Raw genomic sequence first — 15,482 nt, forward strand, 5'->3', positions numbered from 1 at the left:
GTTTCTCTGTAAATCAGTCCCTATGCTTGCCAATGTGGCCTGCAAGGGAGGATATTCGTGAGGGAATTAGGGTAAGAGGTCCTTCCTTCCTTCCTTCCTTCCTTCCTTCCTTCCTTCCTTCCTTCCTATAAAATGCCTTCCACTCCTAAATTATTACCATCTACCATCACTCATGCTATCAGCACAAATGATTTAGACCAAAGAAAAAATCAACTTTATTATCTAAGCAAATAAATTTACCCAGTAGGAATGGCAGAGTTAATCCTCTTGGGTGATGTATGAAACTTGAAAGAGTACCTTACCTGCTTGTGAAAAAATCAAATATCTATATGTACATTGATCACCTTCAGCTTGCCCAAGAAGCCCTTTATCCATCCCCTACACTTATAAATATGAACTAGCCTTTTCTATCCTTCTGTGGTGCTCACAACCACCTTCAGCTCTACTCTGTTGCTCTTGCTCTAAGTTTGTAACTGGAGTCATCATTTATACAAAACAAAACACTGATTATTTCTTGAACATCTACTATGTGCTGAACACATGCTAAACTAAGTCAAGGTCTGCATCTAAGGAGATAGGCATGGACATGATGATTCACAATGCACTGTGATAAACAATGTACTATCATCACCAATTATGAGTTTTTTTTAAAAACTGAGAGATCTTTCACTGAGAATATCTGGTCATTTGAAGCCCTTCATGGAAGGGATGAGGAGGCATGTTGGGCATGAATATCATAGGGTCCTAAGGACTATCGCAGGAGCAGGCCTGCAGGTAGGAGGTAGTGCCTGGAGGGATCTTGGGAAGCATCTAGTAGGCCAGCCCAGAGGATTCAGATTTGTCTCTTGGAAAATGAAGGTCATGGAAGATTTTTTAACCTCAGGAACACAAACAATTCTGTTTTGAGGGAAATTATAAGCAAGATATCCTTGTCTTGGAAAAGGCAGTGGAACAGAGCCATACTTCTTCTAACTAACTCTCTTGCATTCCATGAGATACCAACACAGCCCTCCAAAGGGCAGGAGACCTGCACCCAGAGAAGGAGCTGCTGCTGAAAGGCAAAGTACTCCAGACGTTCCTTAGGAGGCTCTCTGACTTCCACACTTGTCAAATGACGGGGAGCTAAGGAAGAAAAAACTCACTTATGTCCCTGTCATCTGCTTCTGGCCCCTCTAACCGTGGCAAGGCTATCTCGGGCTGGCAACACTATGATAGCAAGAGGGGCAGTGACTGCAGCCTGAAGGATATTGGACAATATCTGGAAGGAAAAGGAGGGAATCCTCAATCCTGGATGGGGCCTAGAACTGCACCTGGTGCCTGGACAGATCTCCAGACCAGAGTAAAAAAAAAAATTCTTGGAAACTGACATGACATAACTGAAAACAAAAGATTCTAACAAATGAAAAGAAACTTATTTTGTCTGGGAAGAGAAAACAAACAACAGACCACTGAGCTTAGGTCTAGGGAGCACAGCAGCTGCCTCCAGAAGCAAATAGACAAACAAGGAAGCATTTTGTAGGCAGGTAGAAGCAGAAGCTATTTCTGGAAAACCATCTGATACTCAGGATGGCTCTTTTCTGCACAGTAGAGAGCAGGGTCTGTGTGAATAAACCAAGATCCATCACTGTGCAAAGCACCCAAGGCAAGGCTGATCCTGTGGGAAATTCTCATCTGGGCCCAGGGACTGTTTTCCAAAAGTGGATGCCTCCTCCCTGCAAGTCAGTGAAGCTTCCAAGTCTGGCTTGGTGCTTAATTGAACGAGTTCTGAGAGAGAGGGTCCCCAGGCCACCCATGGAAGTCTCAACATAGATTACAGGACACCACAAAAAGATCCATCACTGAGGCCTGATATAGGAAAGACTGGACAAAGTAATGAAAATGAGATTCTTCTCTAAAGAGCACAGCAACATCCCAGTACTTTGTTTCTCCCCCTATGGTAGGCTCCTGATTGGTACAGCACGCTGTGAGGTCACTTTGTTAAATTAACTACATTAAAGTGAATGTGTGCTTTGGAGGTACGTATTGTATTCACAATGCTATATAACCACTAACTCCAGAATATTTCCATTACTCCAGTGTAAACCATCACATATTAAGCAGTTTCTCCTATTTCTCCTTTAAGTGTCTACCTATGAAAATCTATATTCTGTCTCTGAACTTACCTATTCTATATATTTTAAATAAGTTCAGTAAGATATGACATTTATCTGGTTTCTCTCTTTTAGCATGCTTTTTAACCCACATTGTGACACTTATCAGTATTATTCTACACTTTGGTTACCATCTGCTGTTGAGTACTGAGTTCTTATTTCTACCTTTTTACTTATGAAATAGATTGTTATTTGTTTCTGTTCCCTGTTGTTATTGTTTCAATGTGAAATTTTTCCCACTAGCTCACATGTTTGAATACTTGATCCCCAGCTGGTGGTGTTAGTCCAGCTTTCTGGGTGTAACCTGAAGATACAATGCCATAGGAATAGTAGTAAAGACTACAACCCAGCACTGGCTCTCCGGACTCCCTCTGCTATGCACAGCCCCTTCATGCGCCACAGCATCTTCAAACTTCAGCCAGCATGGTGCCTTTCCCACCATGCTGAGATGTATTCCCTGTATCATAAACCAAAATAGCCTTTTACTCTTTTAATCCACTGCTGTCATATATTCTGTTAGAGCAATGAGAAATGTAACTAACACTTCAGAAGTGGAATTGGAGGCCTGTGTAATTCTGTTTAGCCTTTCAAAGAGCCTTGGCATTGTTTACCACAGATGCTGAACCATACTTCCACACCTATGCCAATACTTTTTATTTTATTTTTTCAATTTTTAAAATGTATTTTTAATTAGCATACAAATTAACAGATTTTATGAGAAAGAACATGTAACAGTTGTCTTTCTGAGTCTGGGTTACCTCACTGAGTATATTTTCTAGTTCTATCCATTGACTTAAAATTTTTATTTAATTTTTCTTTAAAAATAAATAGAATTCTGTTGTGTATATGTACCATATTTTCATTATCCATTCATCTGTTAAAAGGCATTTAGTTTGTTTCCATTTCCTATTTAATGTGAATAGAATGACAATGACAATGAGAAAGCATCTGTGGAGAAGGATGTTGAGTCTTTTGCGCAGAGGCCAAGAGCTGGTATAGAGCTGGTATAGAACTGGTATAGAGCTGCTATGGAGCTGGTATAGAACTGGTATGGAGCTGGTATAGAACTGGTATAGAGCTGGTATAGAACTGGTATAGAGCTGGCATAGAACTGATATAGAGATGGTATAGAGCTGGTATAGAACTGATATAGAGCTGGCATAGAACTGATATAGAGCTGGTATAGAGCTGGTATAGAACTTATGTAGAGCTGGTATAGAACTGGTATAGAACTGACATAGAGCTGGTATAGATCTGGTATAGAACTGGTATAGAACTGATATAGAGCTAGTATAGAGCTGGAATAGCTGGGTCATACAGTAAATCTACTTTTAGCTTTCTGATTTCCAAAATAGCCATGCTAGTATGCAATCCCACCAACAGTGAATGAGATTGCCCTTTTTCCAAATCTTCCTCAAAATTTGTTGCCAGGTTTTGTTTTGTTTTGTTTTTTCTTTATCTTTAGTCACACTGACTAAGATAAGATGAAAACTTAAATAGTTTCATTTGCATTTCAATAATTGCTAAGGATGATGAACACTTGTAAAGATATTTCTTAGCAATTTTTGTCTCTTCTTTTGAGAACTCTCCATTCAGATCTGTAGGCTGTTTTTAAATTAGGTCATTTATTTTCATAATGTTTTGTTCTTTGTATAATTTGGATATTGATCCTTTATTGGATGTATGTGTGGCAAAGATTCGTCCCTACTCTGTAGGCTTACTCTTCACTCTTGATTGTTTCTTTTGCTGTGCAGAAGGCTTTTTTTAGTTTTTCATGTCCCATTTGACAAATATTGACCTTAATTCTCAGGCAAATGGAGTCTTATTCAGAAAGACCTTTCCTACACCTATCTTCTAGGGTCCCAGGATCTTTTCTTCTATAAGTTTAGCATTTCAGGTTTCAAATGGAAGTCTTTGATTAATGTGGAGTTGAACTTTGTGCAGGGTGATAGATACAGGTCTTATTTCATTCTTCTACATATGGGCATCCAGTTTTCCCAACACTGTTTAAGATGATGTTTTTTTCTCTGGAGCATTTTTTTCCCTCTTTGTCAAATATCAAATGGCTATAGTTATGAGTACGTGTTGTGGTAGCGCCCGTGCTACCACCACCTGTTCACCATGTCCAAGCGAGGGGCTGTGGATTAAAAAACAGAGACAAAAGTCAGCGGGTCAATCACCCCAGCAGAATGCCGAATGCCATTTATTGAAAGAAGGAGGAGGCCTTAAATACAGGCTTACAGCACAATGGGAGAACCCCAGAGGGCAGAAGTTTGCCACAGATGTTCTACATTCTTGCATAAAGCTGTTTAGGCCCAATATGCCGGATACACAAACAAGGAACCTCCGGTGAGTGTTCAGGAGGAAGGAAACCAGCAGGGAATCAGCATAGGGAGGACATCTGGTCAAGGTCAGCAAGCAAGGCAACAGCTACCCAAAATGGGGGGTGAGAGCTCTACAAGTACTTGTGCTTGAGTTTCTATTTTGTTCATTGGTCTACCTGTCAGTTTTTGTGCCAGTATCATACTACTTTTTATCTTTATAGCCCTGTATTATCTGTTGAGATCTGGATTGGTAATCCCTCCAGTATTGTTCTTTTTGCTCAGGATTGGTGGGCTCCCTGGGTTCTTTTATGGTTCTGTATGAATTTTAGAATTGATTTTTCTATTTCTGTGAAGAATGTCCTGAGGATTTTGATTGAGATTGCACTGAATCTGTAAATTGTTTTTGGTAGGATGTTCATTTTCACAACACTAATTCTACCAATGCATGATCTTGGGAGGTCCTTCTATCTTTACTCTCTTCCTTTATGTCTTCAGGTTTTTATTGTAGACACCTTTGATTTCTTGCTTAGATTTATTCCTAGATTTTTAAACATGCTATTGTAAATGGGAATGTTTCCTTCATTTTTTTAGCACATTTGTATATAGAAGACTACTGATGGTTTAAGTTGGTTTTGTACCCTGGCACATTGTTGTGTGTTTTCTTGTAGAATTTTTGGAATCTCTTATATCATCTGAAAATATGGATAATTTGACTTGTTCTTCTCCAGTTTATATCTTTTTAATTTTCTGAACTTTTCTTATTGCTCTAGCTGGTGATTCAAGCATTATATGTAAAAGAAATAGGGTAGTTGCCACTCCTGTCTCATTCCTGATTTCAATGGGATTTATTTGAATTTTTCTCCATTCAGCATGATGTTGGGTATGGGCTTGTCATAGTCTTTCTTTTGATGAAGTATGTTCCCTCTAGTTCTACTTTCTCTAGGACTTTTATCATAAAGATATGTTACATTTTTGTCAAAGGCATTTTCTGAATCTATTAAAATGACAGTGTGATTTTTGTCTTTAAGTTCATTGATAAGATGTTTTACATTTACTGATTTACATGTTTTGAATCATCCCTATGTCTTGGAGATAAAGCCAACTTGACCACGAGGGATAATCTTTTTGATATGTATCTGTATTTATATTGCAAATATTTTATTAGGAATTTTTACATCTATGTTCATCAGGGATGAAACCTGTAGTTTTCTTGTTGTTGTTTCTTTTTCTGCTTTGGATATTAGAGTGTACTGGCTTCATGAGAAGCTTTTGGAAGTGCTCCTTCTGTTTCTTCTTTATAAAAAAAATAAGAAATATAGGTTGTAGATTTTTTTAAAGGCTGCTGAAATCCATCAGATGGCTTTTGTTGATATTTTAATTTCCTCCTTTGTTGTGGGTCTGTTTAGGTTACTGAACTCTTCTTAGTTTAACCTAGGTGTTTTGGCTGAATATAGAAACTCATCAATTTCCTTTAGATTATCTAACTTAAAAGAGTAGAGGTTTTTAAAAATCCCCTTATAATATTGTGATTTTGTGTTTGTTATAAGGTTTTCCTGTTCATCTCTGATTTTGTTAATTTGGGTACTCTCTTTATTTTGATTAAATGGAGCAAGGAGCCAGGTGTTGTTGCACATGCCTCTAATCTCAACACTCTGGAGATAGAGGCAGGTGGATCTCTGTGAGTTCAAGGCCAGCCTGGTCTACATAGTAATTTCCAAGAGAGCTAGAGCTACAGAGTGAGATCCTGTATCAAAAAAAGATAAATAAATAGACAGATAAATAAATAAATAAATAAATAAATAAATAAATAAATAAATAAATAAACAAACAGACAAACAAATGGGCCAAGGATATGTCAGTCTTGTTTATCTTCCCAAACCAGCTCTTTTACATTCACTGATTGATTCTTTGTATTATTTTTGTTTATTTGTTTGTTTATATTTAATTAATTTCTTCTCTTATTTTTATTACTTTTTCCCTGAGTTTTGGTTTAGTTTGGTGTCCCAAGTTCTTGAGTTGCACTGTTAAGTAATTTATTTGTGCTACTAGAGCTATGAATTTCTCTCTCATGGCTGCTTTTAGTGTGTTCAGATACTTTGTTGTGGTGTATTTTCATTTTCATTTAATTGTAGAAAAAAAAGTATTTCTTTCTTCATTTCTTTTTTGACCCAATTGTCATCTAGTAATGAGTTGTTTAATATTCATGGTCCCTCACAATTTCTATAAATTTGTTTACTATTGACTTGAATCTTTACTGCATTTTGAATAGATAGGATCTAAGAAGTTATTTCAATTCATTTGAATTTATTAAAATTTGTTTTACATCTCTGTAGAGAGTCTTCTGTGAACTGCTGAATAGAATGCATATTCTTTGGTGTTTGGATGGAATATTCTTTAGATATCTGTTAGGTACATTTGTTGTATTATTACATTCATTTCTGATGTTTCTAGGTTTTTGTCCATACGACCTATGTTTTGGAGGAAATGAGTTATTAAAAATCACCTGTTGCCTGGCTGGAGTTAATCTGATCTTTAAGTCCAATAGTAGTCATTTTATAAAATTGGGTCTGCCAGAGTTCGGTGCATACATGTTTAGGATTGTCATGGCTTCTTAAATTGTTCCCTTGGTAGAATGAAGCATCCTTTATCTCTTCTGATTAGTTTTAGTTTGAAGTCTATTAGTACAGTGACATCTTGCTTTCTGTTTCCATATGCTTGAAATATTTTTTATATCCTTTCACTTAAAAGTAGAATCTGTCTTTGAAGATGAGTTCCTTTTAGACAACAGCTAGATGAATTTTGTATCTTAATCCACTCACCTAAACTATGTCTAGATTTGAAAGTTTAGGCCATTCATACTTAAAGTTATTATTGGAAAGTATGTTACTGTAATCATTTTGGTTTTTTCCTCAGTCCTATTTTGTGTTTCAGTAGTTATAGTTCATTTATTTGGTCCAAAGTATTGCTTCCAGTCTTCTTTTAGAGCTCATTTTATGGACATGATGATTTATTTTAGCTTGTTGAAATCATGGAAAGTTTTTTCCCCCTCCTTCCATTATGGAGTATATTTTTGCTGGGTACAGAAATCTAGGTTAGCATCTGTTGTCTTTTCCAACTTGGAGTGCATTGCTCCAGGTTCTTCTTGCTTTTAATAGTTGTACTGAGAAATCAGCTGTGATTCTGGTAAATTTTCCTTTACATGTTGCATGTGGTTTTTCTCTTACAGCTTTCAATACCCTCCCTTTGTTCTGCATATTTAGTATTTTAGCTATAATATGCTGTGGGGAGTTTCTTTTCTGGTCCTGTCTATTTTGTCTTCTGTGTGTTTTCTGTGTCTGTATGAGTGCATTTTTCCTTGTTTGGGGACATTTTCTTCTGATATCTTGTTAAAGATTTGTTCTATGCAACTGACTTGAAATTCTTCTTCTATGGATGCAATTTATAGACTTGGTCATTTTGTTCCATAATTTTCTCATGTTCTTTCAGTATGTTTTTAATTTTTTTGCATTGTTTGCTCAAGTGGTCCAGTTCCTCAAGTTTATTTTTAAGTCTTGATATTCTATAATCTACTTCATCCATCCAACTTGTAAGGTTTTTCCTTGAGTTTTCTAACTGGATCATTGAATTACTTCTTCCTCACTTTAGCATAAGCTCTTGTTACTGTTTTGATCTCTTTAGTGAATTCAGTTTTCAAATGCTGAGTCATCTTAATCATTTCATTCTTCCATTTATTTGTGTTGTCTTGAACATCACTTGGGCATTTATTGCTATTGTCTTTAAGTTCATCTGTCTGTTTGTTCATGTCTCTTTCTAACTTCTTGAATTTTTTGTGATTGTCCTTTTAAATTCTGAGTTTTGAGGTTCATCTAGATAATTCTCATTGGAGAGCATTTCTTTAAAAGTAGTGGGTTTAGAGAAGTACAGACTGTCTTGGTCTTTTATTCTATTTGTATTTTTGTATTGTGATTTGAGCATGTGGACTTCTTTTGTTGATTTTATGTCTGATGTATTCTAGCCTTCCTCAGGCAGGGCTCGTGCAAGAAAGGTCTTGGGAGTATAGGAAGGGTGTGGGGTAAAGCTTGGGGAGGTACTTTAGTTTCTGGGAAGCTCACTAGGCAAATCTGGTGAATTAGCTATGTGTCCTGCACTAGGACTGGGTCTAGGGTTGGTGGGTAGTTATAAGGATCTCACTAGGTAAAATTGGAGTTACACATTCAGAACTGGCCATGGGAGTATGAAGATAGCATATATGCGTTTTGTTCTGGGTAGACTCACAAAAGAAAGCCAGTACATAGGCTACCTTACTGACACTAGGTCTGGGAGTATAGGGATGGTGCTTGTGGGCCAGGTTCAGATGTTGGCCATTTTTAGATTGGTTTATTTGTATTTTTGTTGATAAGTTGTAAGTTTTCATGTATATTTTAAATATTAAATCCTTAACAAATGTGATTCCAAATCTACTGTTCTGTAAACTGTCATTTTATCTTCCTAGTAAAAATTTTTATAAACATATTTTTTATTTTTGTAAAGCTTAAATTACCAATATTTTTCTTTTGTTACCCACAGCTTTAATGTCATATCTAAGAATCCATTGCTAAATACAAAATTATGACAAATAGCCTTCAAATATTTAAAAATCAAACTTTTGGTTTCTTTGATTGTGTTATTTTGCATTGTCTATTTTATTCATCATTGATATAATCTTTAAAATTTTCATTTTCTGCTAGTCTTGATTTGCTCTTCTTTTTCTAGTAATTTTCTTGGTAAAGTAAGACTATTAATTTGAAATTGCTCTTATTTTTTAATATATACATTTATGGCTACAAATTTCCATTGTGGCCTTTCTGTAGTTGAAAATTCTCTCTGGTCGCACCCAGCCCTGTAGACCAATAGCTGCTTATAAAATAATCACTTGGAGGCTTAGTATTATTTATAAACAAATATAGTCTATGTTAAGCCTCTTATTAGCTAGCTCTTATATCTTAAATTAACCCATTTGTATTAATCTATTTTTTGCCACATGTTCCGTGACTTACCAGTCTGCTGACATCTGTTCCTTGGGCAGCAGGCTGGCATCTCCCCTGACTCTGCCTTTCTCTTTCCTGTCTCTCTTCTTGGATTTTCCACCTGCCTCTAAGCTGCCTTGCCATATAAAGCAGCGTATTTATTAACCAATGGGAACAACATATATTCACAGCATACAGAAAGAAATCCCCCAGCACTTCTTTTCTATCTAATTACAAAGGAAGGTTTCAGCTTTAATATAGTAAAATTATATATAACAAACACTTATCAAGAAAGAATTATAGTTACAATACCTAGTCTATTTGTCAAAATTAAAGAAAATATTTTATCATCTATCCTATATTTATGAGTCTAAAGTTTTATATCTAATTTATCTTTTCTTATAACCAAAAAAAATTTAACTATCTAGTCTTCAGCTACATTGAAGACCCCAGAAGGATATAATATTACCTAAGTAATAGGAAATTCATTGTAAGCAACTTCCAAAAATCTAGAATGGCAGAGACAGCTGGCTGCCCAGACAGTCACCCAAAGTTCCTCTGTAACATTGGGGCATCCATCTTCAGTCTATAGGTCCAGAGTTTCTCAGTTGCTTCTCCCTGTGTCCTGCACAATGTCTGAAAGTCTCCTTTATGAAGAAGGAACCTGAAGAACCATTTCGCCTTGTTTTGGCAAATTTAGTGGTCCTATAGGTCCTGCTTGTCCAGTTTATATAACATATTTTTAGCAGTCCAGGCAAGAGCAGTTTCTTGCCCAAATGGCTATTTTTGCCAAGAAGAAGATAAATTTTATATGGAGTGTCTTTGATGCCCATCTTCCTCTTTGAAGTGAATAGGTGCTGCCAGGAGCAGACATGTCTCATTGTTCAGAAAAGTCTAAGTTTTAAAACATTTTAAATGCCATATTCTATAGGTCTTTGAAGTGTTTGAAGATTACCTACCTAATTGAAATATATCTATGTATACCCAGAAAATTTAACTAACATGACTATAAGTTTGATTATCATGGATGACTAATTATTAATCTATATTTCTTAATTATACATTACAATTTCAAATGAGCTTCACAAACATAATACCTTAAACAAGAGTAGAAATATATAGAGAGTATAACAAAATTAACTTTAAATTTGTATCAATAAACTAAAATCCATAGCAATACAAAACATTTTAAACAAATTGTTGCTCTTTAAAAGTAGATTCAATAATCTACCCTTTCATCCTATCATATCTATACTATCCCTCCCCCCTTTTTTTAGAAGGAGATTGAATTTATAATCAACCCTCTTTAAATAAAAATAAACATTTATAAACAGTATTTTGGGAATTTGGGCATAGCTTCTCATTCTACTTACTGCTGGTTGGGGGCACTAGTAATCTTCTGGGGATCCTGAGAAAATTAAGAATTATAGTTAAATCTTGGCTGTAGTTGTCTGTAAGGATGGATCATCTCAGCTAGCTGCTTTGAAGCTGATTTTGGATGTTGGATCATCTGGGCCATGGTATCATCAGAGACCTTTCAGAGGGTCTTGGCTGATCGAACCATATTAGCCTGGAAGCAAATAAATTGGTTCTCATCTTCTGTGGAAACAAAAGCAGAACCTCTTTTCCAAAATAACATATACTTAGACATAAATTTTAAAGTCAAGATACCTTTAATACAATATATATAATTAATATGATATATTAATATAATATATATATATATATATTTAACTCAGTAGCCTTTACAATCAAATGTCTCTCTCCAGTTAAAAATCCCAAAGACAATATAATCGAGACTCTGTGTGTGATTTCTATCTTTACATGTCTTATTTTTTATATTACTTTTACTGTCTCTTTAAAGACTTTATTTTTTTAAAACTATCTATTTCTTTATATAACTGCATATATTCCTTTTTCTCTCTCTCTCTTCCAAGCCTATGTACCTGTACCTTTTTCATACATTGTAAACCATTTAGAGTTTTATTCCATCTGAATCTGTCTTATTGTGAATCTATAATCCTTCTCTGACCAGGAGAGATTTTAGACTGTTAAACTGCATAGCTAGGATGAAAAGTAGCAGCTTTGGCTGCAGATTCAGCCCAGTTCAGCTTCCCAACATGGTGGAGGTACCCAGGAGAATCATGCTTACCCAGCCAAGTCTGGAGTCCATGCTGCCACCAGGTTGTATGCAGCTGGCCCATAAACTTTTTTTTTAATGTGTGAAGGCTAAATCCACCATGCAGTGTGTTGCACAGCTTAGAGACACCTCTGTGTACCACCGAAGGAATCTGCCGTGCTGTAGGTCAAGCCCACATGCCACGAACCCACCATGGCCAGGGGACACATCATTGTACCATGGTCTACAATGAGTGGCATGAACTAGGAAGGTGCTCTTAGATACATTTATAATCTCTTCTTAAGCTCTCTCAGGTTTTAGGTGGAAACTCTTGCCACCACATCTGGGCACCATTTGAAGCTGAAGGTTTTCTCTGGTCCTGCCTGGCCCTGCACACACACACAGCCACTTATAAAATAACCACTCAGAGGCTTAATATTATTTACAAACTGTATGGTCTATGGTAGGCCTCTTGCTAGCTAGCTTTTATATCTTAAGTTAACCCATTTCTATGTTTCATCTATGTTTTGCCACATGTTCTGTGGTCTGCTGGTATGCTATTCTTTGGCGGGCTAGCATCTCCCCCGACTCTGCCTCTCTTTCCTGTCTCTCTCCTTGGATCTCCCACTTGCCTCTAAGCTGCCTTGCCATAGGCCAAAGTAGCTTATTTATTAACCAATGGGAACAACATACATTCACAGCATACAGAAAGATATCCCCCAGCACCTTTCCATACTCCACAAATTCTGATACACCACATTTTCATTTTCATTAATTTCAAAATATGTTTTAGTTTCTCTTGTGATTTCTTCTTTGACCTACTGGTTGTTTAAATTTGTATTTAACTTCCATATTTTTGTTTTTTCTCTCTTGCTGATTTCCAACTTCATCTTTTTGTAGTAAGAAAAGATTTCATCAGCAGTCCAGAAACTGAGAGAATTCAGACTATCAAACATCAAAGCTTTCCCTCAGTGACACACTTTTCCACTCAAAGGTCTATTCTTCAAAAGTTTCACAACTTTCTCCAACAGCTGGGGACCAATATTCAAACATAAGAGCCTATGGGGCACATTCCATGTTCAAACCAGAGTAAATACACAATAGTAGTGTGTAAACATTCTTATTCCAAAGCAGAAAATGAGAGCAAAGCAAGGAATGATCAGACCAAACCAAGACCAAACCCCAACATGACAGACATCAAATTCTGCAGCTCCATGGTAAGTATCTGCAGCTCATAATAGAATCAACTGGGCTGCAAAGGCCTTGAGTAGCTTCACCTGCCTGGCTGTGCTACCTGAAGCACACATAGCCTCTCTCTTCATCCATATCTTCAACTTTTAGCTTTCTTTCATGACTCTGGCATCCCCAACATCCTGAGTTCTACATTGCAACTTGTGTTTTACCTCCACTGATTCACCCACTAGACTCACATGGCCTCCTGGTGGGGAGGCCAAAGTCACACTGCATAGCCTCATTTGTCCTCTGGAACCAAGACTCCATAAGCCTCCTCACTCTTGAATCCTTCATTCCTGTGAAACCAGTGTCATGTGAATAACATTCTCACATTCTGCTGCCATCTCAGGAGGGATTTTTTCTCTCTTTCACCACAGCTGTAGTAGTAGCTGTATACTGACTCTGGGAAAACACTTCCCCAGCCAGTTGCTTTCCAAGAGCAGAAATCTTCAGAATTATGAATTTAGGACCTCCCCTTTAGAATGAATTTGCATTTTCACAAGTTGGAGCCTTTGATGGGTGTGGCCTTCTATCATGGATACCTTTCCTATCATCTTGGTATAAAGCAGGTTTTTCTTTAACTATTACAATGTCTTTTTAAAGTATAGGCCTTGGGTGAATCTTTAAACTTGTTTGAACTATTTTTCTTGACAATCTGGACAATTTTTATAACTTTTTGCTCCACTTGTTACTCTTTTTCACTGTAGACTTAAATAATTGAAGTAAAAAGTAGCTGCACCTCAGCCTAAAACTCTCCTATCTTGAATTTTTCTCCACCAAACAGATTAGCTCATTTACATTTATGTTCAACCTCAGTTTCTCAGGAATTGTGCAGAATACAGTCATAATCCTTACCAGAATATCATGCAAATTACTCTTAGCCCATTTCCTGATAAAGTCCTTGTTCCTCTCTGAAACCTCATGAGCTAAGCCTCCATAGTCCACACTTTTCTCAGCAATCTTGTCTTCCAAGTTCCCACCAGAATGGCCCACTAAGTTTTGCTGACAGCCTTATTTGGCTTTGTAGTGCACAGCTGTAAGCTCTCCATGATCCCTCCCACAAACCAGTTCAAAGCCTAAGATCCACACTTCTTGATACCAATGTTCTTTATTAGTTAGCATCCCCACCCCTGCTATTGTGAGGATAAAAATACTTTGACAAAAACAACCTAAGGGAAAAAACATTCAATCATTTTTATAGTTTAAGCAGATACAGTCCCCACTCTGGTAAGGAAATCAGGGCAGAGGAGCTTGGGGAGACAGATTCTGGTCACATAGCATCCTCAGTCATAAAAAAGAGAGCCAATGAGTGCTAACACTCTGCTCTTTCTCTTTCTATTTAGCCCAAGACTCAAATCCATGGAATGGTGTTGCCCACAGTTATAGTGAGTCACCCCATCTCAACCAAATTTAGATACTCCTTCACATACATACCCAGAGACCTGTCTCCAAGGTGTTCTAGATCTTGTCAGGTTTTCAATTAAATACTATACATGTCATTCCACTGCCATGCACATGATTTCCAATGAATTAATTCAGCTCTTATTATAGTTGTCCGTGAGCCTGCAGATATCAGGCATTCCCTCTGTTTTCAATATTCTCTTTTTCTTTAGGTGCCAACAATTATATAATGTAAATAACCACAGATTTCTTTAAATTAAACTTATTTGGAATCTATTGCACTTCCTGTATTAGCAGATTTCTTGTGTGATTTCTTTGTTCCCTTTATCATTAGAGGATCTGAGTGTGTAAGACACTTTTGGCTAAAAGAAAGACATTTGAATATTATAATGTGTTAATTATCAAAATAATATTTCTGCTTCTTTGATGTCATAAGATACTTCTCCCATGGCGTTGGACTTCACTTCAGATCTAAGGGTCCAAGTAACCATAGACTAAAACTTCAAAGCAAAAGCCAAAAGAAGTCTTTCCTTAAGTTGTTATGCTTTGGTTAAGTATTTTTGTCACTTACAGCAACAATTACAAGTACAGGAGTCTTCGTCTTGTATAGTCTCTGAAAACTCTATCTTTATAGCTAATATCATGATAGAAAGTTCCTTAAGCATCAGGATTTTTAAAAGATCAAACAAGCAATACCTTTCCTAGTCTTTGAAGATCAATTCTATGATGGGACACATCTTCAACTCTTAGTCAATATGTTTACAATTCTTATACTCTTCATTTTGTGCTTGCTTTCAGCTTAAAAGCTATTAAACAGTGAAGAGATGAATTGTCTTAGTTCTTTTCCACACATATGTTCTCCCCTAGAATGTAAATATTGCTTTCTAACTCTGCCAATGAAATACAGTGCTTCTGACTTTTTTAATTTCATGAAGAAATGATAACCAGATTTCCTTTCTCAGATTTACGTGGTCAATTGGATGTTTCAACTGTTGTCTTCTGCCAAGAGGCTGTAGATCATTGAGTGTTTTTTGAGCAGTTCCTACTATTTCTTCACCCTGAGTCATTTCTGAACTAGTCTAAGCAGATATAGACTCCTTGAATCAGTTCTTCAGAGAGTTACAACACTCACAGTAATTTTCATTTCAGATCCTGGAATCATAGAGTTCTCTTCTGAGAATGGAAGCTATCTTTTTTCAAATCACCAGCAAACTGGAGGGGAAGTAGAGTGAAAATGAATAAAAATGTC

This window comes from Peromyscus eremicus, chromosome 12 (genome assembly GCF_949786415.1).
Source record: "Peromyscus eremicus chromosome 12, PerEre_H2_v1, whole genome shotgun sequence".
Taxonomy (NCBI): domain Eukaryota; kingdom Metazoa; phylum Chordata; class Mammalia; order Rodentia; family Cricetidae; genus Peromyscus; species Peromyscus eremicus.